Source organism: Plectropomus leopardus, chromosome 19, assembly GCF_026936395.1.
Source record: "Plectropomus leopardus strain MGB_pleo_1.0 chromosome 19, ASM2693639v1, whole genome shotgun sequence".
Taxonomy (NCBI): Eukaryota; Metazoa; Chordata; class Actinopteri; order Perciformes; family Serranidae; genus Plectropomus; species Plectropomus leopardus.
Genome location: NC_142194.1, coordinates 7,773,446 through 7,788,231, shown reverse-complemented (window position 1 = coordinate 7,788,231; position 14,786 = coordinate 7,773,446). Strand labels below are relative to the sequence as shown.

The following is a 14,786-nucleotide window of genomic DNA, read 5'->3' as shown; positions in this document are numbered from 1 at the left end:
ACAGAAGGAAAGTCATTTCTCCGCATCTGCAGGTAATTGAATTTTAATTGTTATGCAGAAAGGGCATTTGCAACTGAGCGGCTATGTATAAAAAAGAGACAGAACAGACAGCCTTATTATTACACTGACCATCAAGTTAACTACTCTGTATGACCGTATAACCTGTTTGAAACCGTATTTATTACACAGGCTAAGACGTCACATCATAGATTGCTCACCAAGACAGAATATTTGTACCCTTACATGCACACTAATGCAACCTTAATATTAACACAGGCCTGGCACTGCAGGTTTGTCCTTGAAGTTCATTTACTAGTTTGTCCTGTAAGGAAAGATTATTTTATGGCAGCAGCCCTTGCTGAAGGAGAGCTGGTACACTTTGGCTATGTATTGCTTGGTATTACAAGTTGTGGGGGCCTAAACCTTTGGCACTGAGTGCATATATACACATGCCATTAGTTTGTTGTGATTAGATTTTAGACTTATGGGTTTTATAGTCCAAAGGTGGATTAGTATCGTGCTCAAATGTGGAATAATTGTCTAAAAAAGGAATGATTTATTGAGGTAGGCAGTTGTTCGATCATTGATTCTAACTGCTTCATTTAGACTCACTGGCACTTAATTATTGGTCAGTGTAAAGGTATAAATTGATTTTAGGTTGATGAGGGGCTCAGTTGTTGAAACATATAGCTTTGCTCCATCTGGTCAGAGCCGATCAGATCAATGCATGAGTGTTGCAGCTGCTGCAGAAATGAGAGAAAGCACCTTTAGATCCAGCGTCATGAACAGCTGAATGTCACCATCACTGTGTCTGGTGCTCTGTTGCTCACTCTGTGCCCAGAGTACGTTCTGCACTCCGAGAGTGTGGTGCAGTGAATAGCGAACAGTATATATATTCCAATACTGCTCCCAAAAAATATGAAAAATATAAATTCAATATGCTGCGTAGGATGTTTTAATCGATTACGTGTCAATTATGTGACTCAGCGTATCAGTGCATGTAAATGATTATCGGGTCATTGCATCTGCTGATCCATTCAGATTGTTTTGTTGTATTTAAGTACTTTGTTTTTTTTCATTCTCTGTTATTAGTTCAGTGTTTCTATGTTTGTTTGTTTTTAATTACAGAAGTTAATGCAGTATCTGCTGTATCCCTACTTTAAATGCTCTAATTTTGTAAGATGTTTGTTGGTTCTTTTTATCTTTTCTTGATGATTCTTCATTTGGCAGCAGTGTAAAATCATCAAAACAACAGTGTTTCTCTATTGTCCTTTTATTGATTGGATATGAGGCTGTTGCTTGCATGTAGTTGCTGCCAGTTAGACCAAAAACCCAGAAGGTGTCACTGAATAGGAGTTAAACCCTGTTTACATTTCAGATCACAAGTGGACAGCGCTTAACACATTGCTAAACAACTACCAAGATGCATTGTGATCCAAAAACTCAAACGACTTGCTAAGGTGATGTCAGGGGCATTTCATCACATGTCTTCTGATGTGTCCCCAATGACGACTACATCATCGGTGCAGGATGTGGTTGTTGTTTTGGTGATAGTGCGTCAATGCTTTAAAACTGTTCTCTCGTGCCTCATAGGTAGTTTTCTTGTACAGCAAATTTGAGTGCCTGTGAATTGTATTTTGTCTCCCTTTGTGTTTCCGCTGCTCACTGTCTTGGCCAGGTTTTTCTATAAAAAGAGATTCTTAATCGCAGTGGGACCAGCGTGGTAAAATAAAAGGTAAATAAAAATAAAATAAAAACAGGCAATGACTAAATGCAAACACAGAGCTAGACTCCTTCTAGGTATAAACAGGCTCTTACTGTTTTCCAGTATCTATCACATTTGACACCTTCAGAAACCCCAAACACCCATATTTTTTCATATTTTAGAGCTCATTTTGAAATATTCCTTGTTTTCTCAAAAAGGAAAAGTTGCAATTCATTCATGTATCAAGCCAGTAAGAGACTTTAAGTCAGATAAAAACAACAGCACAAAAAAACACAGTTTTTGCTCTGGAAGGCTGACTGCGATTGTGTACATAAGTTCCTGTTAGCCTAAAACCTTGGGCTCTATATTGGTTTTCCAGCTTTGACTCTTTATGATTCATTGCAAGTGTCACTGACCCACAGTGAAAGCAGAGGTTTCAGGAGTGTCACTAGCAATCAAGAGACACTGCAGTGTGGTGTTAAAAGCTACCCTAAAACTCACATATGTCACACTAAATGCAATCTGCACTTTATTGGCGCAATTTGTTTCTGAGTATCTCAAGGATTTAAGGAATTGTGCTTGTGCTGCCCTCTCAGTTTGGAAGTCAAGGCAAAGAGTTATTTGTGGTTTGTAATATTTTTGAGGTTTTGCAGAATGACACTTGTATTAACTGATTCTATTCAGTGTGTCTTCAATATAAATCTTTTAAATGTTGAAAATACATTCTTGAGCTATAGTGTAAATGATTGAAAAACAACATAGGAATGTCAGTTTTTAATGTAACTGGGGATGATTTAGGATCAGGGTTGCCAGGACTTTACTAGTGGAACTTAATGACCCATAACTTAACATGTTGCTGTTTTCGTAGCCTATGACTTTGTTGCAATTCTTCTTTCCTGAACTTAATTTTTGAACTGCTCAGGAGCTGATCCTAAATCCAAGTCCCAGGTACTCCCAGAGGGGAAGGAATGCAACAGCTCATTTTTAACAAGGCGAACACTGCAGTTAATAACACTAATAACAAGTGTTTAACTAAGCACTGCAAGGAAATGGAAGATTGTGTGCACAGTGTTCAGGAGTGTGCTACTCGTTTAACACTTTGAGCCCTGAGTGAATTGGTTTGATTTCTTTCAAAAACAGGTGGGAAAAGGCAGTGATCAACTTGGCAAGAAATTTCTCAAATTGCGAGAAATTGGTTAAAAAACCAAACCAAAAAAAAAACAAACAGAGTGACAATAAATGACCTGAAAATTAGTTTTTTTTAAAAGGGGGTTTTACTAGAAAATTATATTTAAAAAAAAAACGTGAACCGTCAAAGGGGGAGAGAGGGGATGACATGCAGCAAAGGGCCAAGGCCGGAATCAAACCCGCAGCTGCTGCGGTGTAGACATGTACATGGGGCGCCCGCTCTACCAACTGAGCTACTGGGTGCACCAATGCCAAGGTGCATTTTAAGCTATTAGGGTGGCATATGATGCGTGATGTATCCAACACCTCAGACACCTTGTGTGTTTTTTTCCTTTAAGTTGTCGCCCGTCTGTAGTTCTCATATGCCTTTTTCAGGCTGAGGCCTTTGATATCATCTCATTTTCAGCTGTGATTGCTTTTAGTAAGCAAAGCTGGCTCCAAAAAGTCCTATGTGCTTCACTTTTCACCACGGATTCATTAAAATAAAGCTTCTAGATTTGCCGCAGAAAGGTAAGCATGAACCAGTATTTCATCATGAGGGTGGTTTTCTTATCGTCAGTGAACTGACCCCTGGAGAACCACTGCTTGGCTTTAGCCGGGGCCACAGATATCTCAAAGCTCCAATTGGATTAGAGACAGTGAACTATTGGAATTGAAATAGCTGAAATAGAGCGGCTATGAAATAGGTTGTATTTCTCAGAAGGCACCAGCCCGGCCCACAGGGAGACGGAGTGTGCTGGCGGCGCGTTGAAGAGATCAGAGAGAGGGGATCCTCCTCTGCAGCTCCATTGTAGTCCAGGTAGCATAGATCAAACAGAGCAATCCCCGCAGAGCTCCCCAGAAAGTGCTTACCAGGAGGCAATCTTAGGCAGCCCCCAAAAGAGAGGCATGGCATATGGCCTTTTGAAGATAGTGGTTTGAGATTAGAGCATATCCCGAATCTGAGAGCATTAAGGGGTTGAACTGCGAGTGTGTCGGTGAGAGACAGAATGATAGATAAGGGAGAGGCAAAAATCTTAATGCAGCTGATTCAAAGTACATAAAGTATGTGTTTAGATATTGATTGGCACAGTTGTCAAGAATATCTTTTCAAGAAGTGACTGGAATTCAATAAAGACTATATAAATGTATAAATAGATCTAAAATAAGAACCATAATAACTTCAGCATTCATCCTGAATGCAGCAGGAAGGATTCTTTCCTCCATGTCATCGTATCATGATCATGATCATGATCTCATGCTTCCTTACCTTATGAGCCATGCAAATGAGGTGTTCTGTAATTTTGCATTAATTTGCCAGTATTCCTTGTAATGGCCTCGGGAGATCACTGTTTCCATAATCCTGTATATGTATATCACCCTAAAATAAGAACAATAATAGTTAGAGCGTCCATTCTTTTTACAACAGAAAGTTGAGGCTTGGGTCTTTAAAGTCACATGTGGTGAAAATGTAGGATTTCGCCATAATTAAAGCAAAATTTCCACCGGAATTTCCCCGCGGATGGCCATGAGAGATCATTGTTTGCATAATTATGTATACGTTGACCTTATATAAAATCATAATGGCTAGAACAGAGATACTCAACTTGCATTGCTTGGGAGCCACTTTTGCAAGATGACAGAAGGCCAGGGGCCAGTTGCAGCAGCCCCATACATGTTTCTAGGATTTTAGGACATCGCTTGGATTAAAGGACATTTGTAGGATTTTTAAAGACAATCCTAGGATTGTAGTAATTTTCTAGGATTTTCTGACGTTTCTTGCATTGTAGGACGTTTCTAAGATTTTAGTAAGTTTTCAGGATTTTAAAACATTTCTAGGATTTTCGGTTGTTTCCCACATTTTAGGTGGTTTCCACTGGCACTAGTGTAGTACAAAGTATAAAACCAATTCCCAGTATGAATCACTTTATTTTCATTCTGAAATAAAAAATGGTTGTGGGGGCCACCCAGCACCCAATTAGGGGCCAGATATGGCCTGTAGGCCTTACGTTGAGTATCACTGAGCTAGAGCGATAATTCATGTCGCTGTAGAAAGCTGAGGTTTCGTCGTCTGTTTTATCACATTGTAGGCTCGTAATGATGTCAGTATGCTACGGTACCCGCAGTGCAAAAACCCACGGTAGCGTCGAGTGGCACCTGAGGAATGAATGATACATCTATCACAACATCTTTTCACCCTAATGATAAAAATGAGCTTGTCTCAAAAACGGAGTAATTCCCAAGAGGTGTTTTGTTTATGTTTCTACATTTAATTTTTTTTAATTTTGTAAAATATGCTAAAAAATCCGTCTTTTTTTGTATATCATTATTATTATTTACACATTTTCAATACTTAAATCATTTATTACAGTTTATTGAATAACATAACCACTTAGCTTAGATCATACTGATTTTAGGGATATAAAGTGCCTGAATATACTCCAAGAAATGACCTCACAGCAAGCAAAAATAAAAATGTTGGTACTGGTGAACCATTTTTACAGAGTTCAAAGGCTTAAAGAAAGAGTAACATCAAGCCTCCCTCCTTCAGCTTTCTTTGAAATCAGATACATTTTTTGACAGGACTTGTTTTCCACTTTGTGTGGACACTAATTTTCCATCAAGACTAATTTCCCATTCTGTTCTTGTATCTGCCCTGCCTTATTCAACCACAGAGAATAAAAAAAACAATCCTATATACTGTATAATGGCCTAATTTATGACAGACTGTAGTAGCTGTGTGTGTGTGTGTGTGTGTGTGTGTGTGTGTGTGTGTGTGTGTGTGTGTGTGTGTGTGTGTGTTTCTGACAGCTGTTCCCTGCAGCGACCCAGAGAGTCGGCCACCACTGCGATGCCATTTTATCTCCCAAACATCTGAGTAATATAAAAAGTGCGTCATTGTACGCTAAGGGGGGTGATACAAAAAGGCACCTCACTTGACCGAGACTTATTACAGCTCTATTTGTGAAGCGATGTCTTGGCGATATTTTGTCTGATAAGATGGCAATTTCAATAAGAGGCTTCAGTGGCTTTTGGCCCCTGTGGGCTTTGGCTTGAGTAGGAGGGATATATTTCACAGGGGAGAGCTTGATGAAATGAGGGGCTAGCATTTGCAAAAGTGAGATAAAGCTGTCTTTTTTTTCTTTTTTTCCAGGGAGTCATAAGAAGTTTGCTGTGTTGATTGGGAGAGGGAGGCATGTAGAAATGGAACAGTCTGTGGTCGGTGTCCCATCCATTTTCCACTCTGATGAAGACGGTGCAGAGGAAGCTATTGGCGGTTGTGTGCGGTTGCAGAGGGGGGGCGATTTGGGGATGTGCCGAGCCCAAAATTAAGATGACAGCAATGACGAGGCTCGATGGCGAACAGATCTATCCCACTGATGCAAGCCGAAAGCTTAACAATCCATGTAGGCTCTGTCTCTGCATGATGTGTGTGCACATGTGTCTGGGGTTTGTGCATGCGTGTGTGTGTGTGATGTAGCGTGCAATATGTGCGCCCGTTGACAAGATCATGGAGACTCAGTGTCAAACTAGACAGCTGATTGCAGGCTGGAGTAAACACCTGGCATCACGCTTGTCTACAGCTGAGGTGAATCATTGCACATGCACTGCAGCCGAAATGTCAAAATGAAGGCACGGAAAACAATGTGTGTGAAGCAAACGGGGATGGGAATCGCAGCAGGAGAATGGTGTTTCATTGGCGTTTTGATGTGTTTGCTTAAGTCCAAAAGTTTCTGTTGTATTATTTTCTCTGAATCAGCAGTGCTCTTTTTTTTGTCTGACGGACCCCCACGGCCCTGTCAGATGAACCCCTTTATCTACACTGCCATTTCTATCAAACAGTTCTGATTACTTTTAACAACTTTAGCAACATTTATATTATATTTTACATGTTTGATCTATATTACACATGGTTTCAACTTTTGGCTTGCAACACATGATGTTCGGATGTGTGTTCGGGGTAACTCAGATTAGTCAGATATCTTTTTTGTTGTAAAAAATAAAGCTGATCAGAAATTGTTCAATGTTGTTCAGGCTACATCCACATTACTCTGTTTTTACATTTAAGATACATGAGTTTTGCTTTGTCTCAGCCTGGCATACTGACTGATGCAGCGTTTTAGTAGCTCTAAAACAGAGCGGTTTGGCAATGCGTTTTATATTAAAAACTGTGGTGCTTCATTTTCTCCATGGATGGGCAGAAATTAAGGGCTTTGGAAACGCTGACATGGCCACACCTGTTGGCTTTCTGATTGGGCGTTATAAGCCATGATGTGTCTTTCTCTGACTGGTCACGCCTAAGTCATGTGACCATTTTCCAGGAGAAAACGCGCTGTTTCAGCCTGAGTGTATCTATGTGCCTCGATTACCCTGTGTTATTTCGACATGAACAGGCGTTGCTGACCTTGCTCTATTATGTTTATTTATTTATTTATTTTCCCCCTTGGTCTGCCTGCAACTTATTTCCAGTTATGATATCCACGTGCTGTATAATAAAATATAAAGCACCTTGAGCTGATTTTATGTATGGAAGATGCTATACAAAGAGAGATTATTATTATTATTATTATTATTATTATTATTATTATTATTATTATTATTATTACCATTATTATTGTTGTTGTCTTGCTTGTAGCCATTGCTGCTCGCCATCTGTAGATCTGTCTTCAAATGAGGTGATCACCTGAGCAATGCTTCCTGTTTATGCGCAGTGGACCTGAATGGTCTTGTAATGTTCGTTTTGAAGCCTGTTATAATATATGCAGATAAGAGCTGCAGTGGTGCTAAACATGTATATGAATGGGGATTGTTTTTATTTTAGGACTTTGTCTTAAATTTAAAAAGTATTACTTTGGATTCAAGTCCCAACTCCCATTTTACAAGTAATTTGGCTGCAGTGTAAATCCAAAGCTCATGATTTTTTTAATGTCATCACACAGTACACTCAGATTGTCAAGCCATGACTTTAAAGCTCATGATGTACATGTAAAATAGGAACATAAAACAGTCTGTTGGCCCATGAGGACTGGTCTTGTTAATAATAATTGTCAATAAAGATTTGTTTTAAAGTCCTGGAGCTGTGGGCAGGTAGAAATTTGGTTTTTTTTGCCCCAAAAAGAGCCAAATAGTCCAGTCCAAACCTTGAATTCCTCTAAATTTTGGTCTCTCTCACAAAGATAGCAATGAGCTCAGTGGTTAACACTGTTACAAGTTTTTTTTAATGACAGAACTCTTGTAATTAAACCATTTTCTTTTAAAGATAATGTTACCCAACACTAGTTACAACTGACTTAATGTATGGTTAGATGTAAAAACAGTTCAAATTATAATTTTTATTTTTTGAAAAATTGAGCTCCACTATCTTTTCCATTCACACCAAAGTAGCTTCAGACGTACCACCCGGGGCTCAGGCACCCCTGACTGGGAATTACTGCTGTGAAAAATATTATATATAATAGAAAAGGAGTCCTGATAATTGCTGGTCTGTGGTTTAAGAATTCAGAAAGGGATTATAACTTGCTCTTTGCTGAACCTTCATTACTCATTCTCAAACTTTTCAGTCTGCACTGTTTTGCTTGAATCAAATAATTGACATTCACCGAGTTCTCTTTCAATTTGGGTGAAATTTTAAGGGAAAAGTCACGCTGAAAATGGAATTGTATTCGTAAATTAACCTGAAAGTTTTTCCATTTTTCATTTGGAAAGTAATTTTGTGTCCTCTCTGAAACGATTTGACTGAGAGATTAGAACAAAGTGAAAGCCGGGGTTCACTCGTTGACCTCAGGCTCGCTGCCTCGAGGACAGAAGATCTTAAATTCTTCTAGTTCTGGTCTTCCATGGTTAAACACGGTCTCGTCCCTCTGCTAATGAAGATTAATTATGTGAAGATAACAATAGGAGAAGAGTTATTAGGGAAAATTGCCTCTCCCACTCTAATAAGACGACCATTTTTTTGGCGATAAGGAAGAGAGCCACTTATTATCTTCACTGGGAGCAAAGATTGGTCTCAAGTATATGCTGAAAGCGGATGTGGATCTCTTCTAATCACAAGCCTTCCCCTGACTGTGAGCCATGAGCGCTGTCCCTAAAATAACTATGGTCAGTAGTCTGCCCTAGGTGGAATATGGAAACTGAGACATGGTGTTAAGTACAGCTGCTAATTAAATGCTTGTCTCCAGCCTGTTATACTCAATAACTCAATACTCAATGCAGAACACAATGCATGACAACCCAACTGAAAATGTGATAAAGACCATTATTTTGCATGAAAAAGAGTGTAAGGTTGCAGTCTGAGGTGATGGCATGAGGACACAGGGAGAGGAAGTGGGTTATAGGTGTTGGTTCAGTAATTGCTGCAAGTAATTCAGTGAATGTTTATGAATGTTGAGTTGTTTTGAAGACTTTTGGGGCAAGTATAAGTCTCAGGTGCATGAAGACATGTCCTTAGATTATACTGCAAGTCTTTCTCAGACAACTGCAAGTGCTAAAGGCTGACTATTAAAGTGGTATAAGACATTTATCTTTAAACTAAATGGCCTTTAGCCCGCACGTTTATGGGTCATATGAGATAAATACAGATATACACAATTAATACTGTGGACACAAGGATGGGGATTGTTACTTTTTATTGATATTGATACTATTATTGAGACTCCTGTAAGATCAGAATTGTTACCACTATTGATACTTCTCTATTATTTTGAAGGGAGATGAGGTGACACTTAAAAAAAAACGAAACAAAATTAATTTAAATATTTACTTTGAAAAATATTTGCATTATTAATTTTAATGATGTATTACAAGACATTTGAGCTCATGATAGATATATAGATAGATACATTAAAGAGGTTGTAATTCCATCTCCACTATCAGTTTTATTTAGCTGGGAAACAAATTTCTCACCCAGACAACTGTATTATTCAGGTATCTCACCAAAAACATAATTTCTTTATGTTACATTTGAACACATCATTATGATGTATTATTTGCATTTGCCTAATAGTCATTTTACTGAGCCAACATGAACACATCAATCTTAACCTCATTTATTTAGTGAACTAGCCTTTATCCTGATGATTTTAACTCGGATTTCAACATTGGATTACTATTTTTAACTGATGGGACAAAGTTTGGGGGTCCTTACCGCTGCTGCGTTGAGTGGATGATGATTTTTTGCAGCATACAGTCGAGGGTACTGCATTTAGGTTTAATTTAATGTACAGTGTTGATGAGCTTGGCCATGGCTGTTGTGTTCCCGCCCCTCCTCGACCACCAGATTTCCTCTTCGCTTGGTTTAATAAATGTTGGCTGGCAATTCAGTTGTATTCAATTTGAGATGTAATGTTTCGTCACAGGACCCACAGGACAGCAGTATCAATAAGCTCAAACGTCATCGATTTTTAGGGTTTTGAGAAGGCGGAAATATTGACATTTCACAAAATACTAACATTACACTAAAAACATTAACAATCCTAGCATTTCACATTTAGTGAAACACAACATTTCATGAAACACATTTCACGAAACACATTTCAAAAACCACAAAAACATCTTACAAAACAAAAATATTTCACACAACAACATATCACAAAACACTTAATTTTTGGAAAACATATTTCCCGAAACAAGATGATATTTTACAAAATGGTTTTGGTTTTAAAATGTATGAAAGGCATGCAATTTAGGGATTTATTCCTTAAGTGTAATGTCTGTGGCTCTGAACATGGCAAAGCAGTTATTCATACATTGCGTCAGATAGCAGAGTGCCAAGCGAACAAACAGTCAAGCTGCTGCCACAAAAATAAAAGAGGTCGAGCAGAATTCAACACCAGGGAGACAGAGGGCGCCGTCATGGGATGCTGCAAGTGTTTTAGGTCAAACACCAAATCAGGGCTGTTTGCCTGCAAATCTGAGAAACAAGCAGCAGAAGAAGCCGCTGTGACACTTTTGAGAGTTAATTACTCCCTGATTCTAAAACAGGAGCTATAATAGTGGTGGTGAGGTTTACTTGGCTTAACAGCAATTATTCACTAAAACAGAAGTGCCGAAATGCTTGGTTTATAATGTCGCTTGGAGTCTTAAATGAAGGGTTTTCCTTAGAAAAATTAATAAGAAAGTTATGGATGGTGGTTTCCTGAAACTTAAGGGATTTCAGAGTCCCCTGACAGGTTTCAAACCAGTACACTTTTTAAAAACATAACGCTAATTTCAAGGGATTGCACATTTGGAGCTTGTCTAATTGCCTTGCTTTCACTGTTGTTGCAATTGAACAACAAGAGCATATAATAAAGCCCAGTTTACATGGCCGGCATTAATAACTTTAGTATCTGACCAGCTGCTGCACACTAATGTTAAATTCAAATCTCGCACAGCTTTTTTTCTCTGTTTTTTTTTTTGTTTTTTTAATTCTTACTTTGGGTACAACCTGTATTCTCTCCCCAAACTTGCAGGCAACAAGGGAATTTTCAAGTTATGCACCTGTATAATTAAAAATAAAAGAAAGTAAAAACAGAAAGAAGTCAAGTGGAGTGAAAAGTTGTGATGTAAGTGAGGAGAAGGTCATGGCTGAGGGCGAGCAGCGCCTCAGAGGAGACTGGGAGTTCAGAGACAATGAAAATAAACCCAATAGATCTTATCGCCTATGCATTGTCTTGTCTTCCATTGTGATAGGGTGAAATCACGTCAGGGATAAACACAGTATGAATTTTTAAGAGGCACCTCTCCTTATTTTTATTCCATCTTATTTTTTGCTTCTGCTCAAAATGACCTCCAGTAATCTTCAGAGGTGAATATCGCCATTTTCCCGAAACCTGAATATGAAAGGAGATTGTGAGACCTACCAGGGGAGTTGAAGCACAGGTGTTGAATATTACAGTATGTGTATTTCATTAGTGTTTGGCAGTTTGAATGATGTGGTTGGAAATATTAAAAGCAGCTTGAGTCTGCACCGCCTTGATCAGAATAGTAAAGGCCACCTCGGCTGTGAACAGAATGCAACAAAGGAACAGAGACATAACAGATTGTGAAAGTGATCAATGAATATTTGATCAGCGACAGAAAGCATCCTATGAAGGATTTTTCAGCTGAAATCAGCTGTTTTCCCCTTCAAGCGCACAAAAGATGAAGAAACAGCATTTGTATCTGGCACAAACACATGCACAATGAGTGGAATATATGAAAGTCTATCATGTATAGACTGTATGTATAATGAATCTAATATATGCAGGGGAAAGGTGTCCTGGGAGTACGCGCTGCACACGTTTCCATCGTGCATTCGAGAGCAAGAAACTTGCCTCAGATGTCTTTGAAAGATCATAGTAGAATATGTAGAAATACACACAGGGTACTCAGTCCAGGCTATATAATGTATTCACGGGGATGACTACTGATCTGCATTTCGCTCTCTCACTGATCATCTTCAGTGTGTGAGGTGCATGTTTTACCCTCTCAATCAACTTCAAACAACTGTTTATTCTTGAGTTGCGTGCTGCTGTTACTTCAAATTCTGTCTAAATTGAGGAAAATAAGAATTGGCAGAAAAATTATGCCAATTAGGAGAAATATTTACAGCAATCACACACATTTGTTGTCAGGAAATGCCTGTCTGATTCTCGTTAGCATCCTTCAGTATGTGCACTGACAAAGCATTGTGGCCAAACACATCTCAGAGTAGAGCCAGAGATGCTGTCAAAGTTTCTGTCAATTCATAGCATGTAAGAGCTCAGATAAATTATTCCAAAGATGAGGGTTGTGGATTTTCTGGTCGGGCTTACAGGTCTGCAACCTGGCCTGAGCTTGACGCGGCCAGACTGGCTTGACAGCTTTGATTTATTAAGCAATTACTCGCTGGTTTATCGTTATGATGGTTTTAGGGTGTGCTTTATCAGTGAGGAGAGGGGTTAAGATTTTTGGCTGCGTGCAGTGGTTGGCTAACTAATGCTTGTTAGATTGATATTACTGCTGTTTGTGTTTTAATATCAGAGGTTGAGAGAAAGGCAAATAAAAAGAGAGAGACTACAAGGGGTGTTGAGGTGATTAAAGGGATAAGACGATAGAAAAACACGAATACATGGATACAGTTATCATATAAAATATAGGCTATATTCAGTGGTCAGATTGCTGGATTGCAAAAGTCAAAACCAGTGAAAAAAGGTCATATTTTTTATTTTTATTTTTTGTCACATTCTGTTTATTTACCTGTCAATGTTGAAATAGTTCTGAATGAGCCAATTTCGTTTGTTAAAAGATGAACTGTGGGGTTTAGCATGGGATTTTTGGGAAGTGAAAAGATCCAATACGAATTTATTGGCCAGTATTAAATTTATATGCAATTATCCCTCCAATTATGGCTATCAGTTACTCGAGACAAAGATATGTAATTGACATAGGATATTTTACAGTTTAACAATCAACTTTATCGTCAAAATTGACACTGGTGCACTCAAACAGTAAACTTCATCGGCAATTTGATCATTCTAAATTACTGTGAGCATTTATTTTCTGCATTATATTCTATTAAAAATAAGCTTATCATATTGTGCATATCAGACATTTCTAGCTGACTGATATATGAGTTGGGCTCTACTTTTCACAAAAACAGAAAATTTAAAAGATGGGTCAATTCAGTCTTTAAGTCCCAGTGAAACAGAAGGTAGCGCGTATTTAGCTTTTGTACTGTGACGTATTTTCAAGTTACATGAATATCTTATTGGTGTACAGTTACTAGATGGATTTAAATCAGATCCTTTGCATTAAAGTGGAACACTATTTTCCAGAAACAGTCAAAGTAGCATGTTGTTTCTTGCTATCTCTGTGTAGCTAAAAGTTGCAGATTGATTGATTGGGGGATGTCGTGATATTATTGGTTTAGCTTAGTTTGTACTAGCTTATTTTTTGATTTACAAAATAAAAAAACATATTTGGATTTTGGAAAAAGAATATGAAAAATATTGTAATTTTTTTGGCATATATTGTTTGATAGGTGCACAAAATGTTCAAGGATGTGATCTAAATTGATTAAATAGGTATTTTTCAATTCTACTAATAATAATTGCCTGAAAATATTAAGTTTGAAAACTACTCATAATGGCAGCTATGTGTATTTGTGACAACTAATGACAACTATAGCCTAAAAGACTGTAAGCTATTTTATTGACTTTCCTCATAGATCAATTTGAGTTTCCTCTTGGTAAACTCTTAAACAGTGCAAATGTATACAGGGCTTTTATTATGAAATATTGCAACAGAACAGGTGGATCCAGTATGCGGTGCATTTTATCTTGGTTCAAACAATGTTGCCTCTGTGTTGTTGTTTTCTATAATCCTAATAAGTAAAGATTCAATATGATTGTTCACTGCCTGAACTTGCTCTGAAAAACAATTACATAACTTCTGCACTGCATAATGTTCACATTTTGTGTGAAAGTACTCATGACAAAGAAAAAAACTGTTTGGAAAAAATATATTAAATTGATAAAATATTGTGAAGACCTTTAGTTTCAAAGTAAATCTTGAGAATAGTATTTTTTACCTGCAGTTTGGAAACACATCCTGATTGTTACCTGGTCACTGAGTCAGAGAGCAGAACAGAGAGGCACATGGGGCAGGTCAGTTTGTCTTTTAAAGAATATTCTCTGCGTGTCAATTGTCCCCACTGCCCTACCTCCCAAAACTCGGTCGGGGACAGATAGTGAGTAAGAGTGTGCACTAAAATAGGTGTTCAATACAAGACAGTAGACACTAATTAAAATGACAAGTTGTCTCTGTATTGGCTTGCTGTCTTCAGGTGTAGCACTGAAGAGATGACCTCTCCTCGCCGAGTGGAAATGTAATTTCATGGCCTGTTAGACACTGAACTCAGGAGTAAACAGAGAGGTGTTAGCGCTTGTGTCTGACGGGGGCACGCTTGGACCAC

The 14,786-nt window shown here is 38.3% G+C and overlaps 1 long non-coding RNA gene across 1 annotated transcript in view; it reads left to right on the top strand.

The window, feature by feature from the left end:
• LOC148186296 (uncharacterized) overlaps positions 1-6,804 on the top strand; it is a 36,363-nt gene extending 29,559 nt beyond the window's left edge. Inside the window, exon 3 of the long non-coding RNA XR_015775056.1 lies at positions 6,027-6,804. This is a non-coding gene — a long non-coding RNA (uncharacterized LOC148186296). The remainder of the gene's footprint in view (positions 1-6,026) is intronic.
• The last annotated feature ends 7,982 nt before the right edge of the window (positions 6,805-14,786 follow it).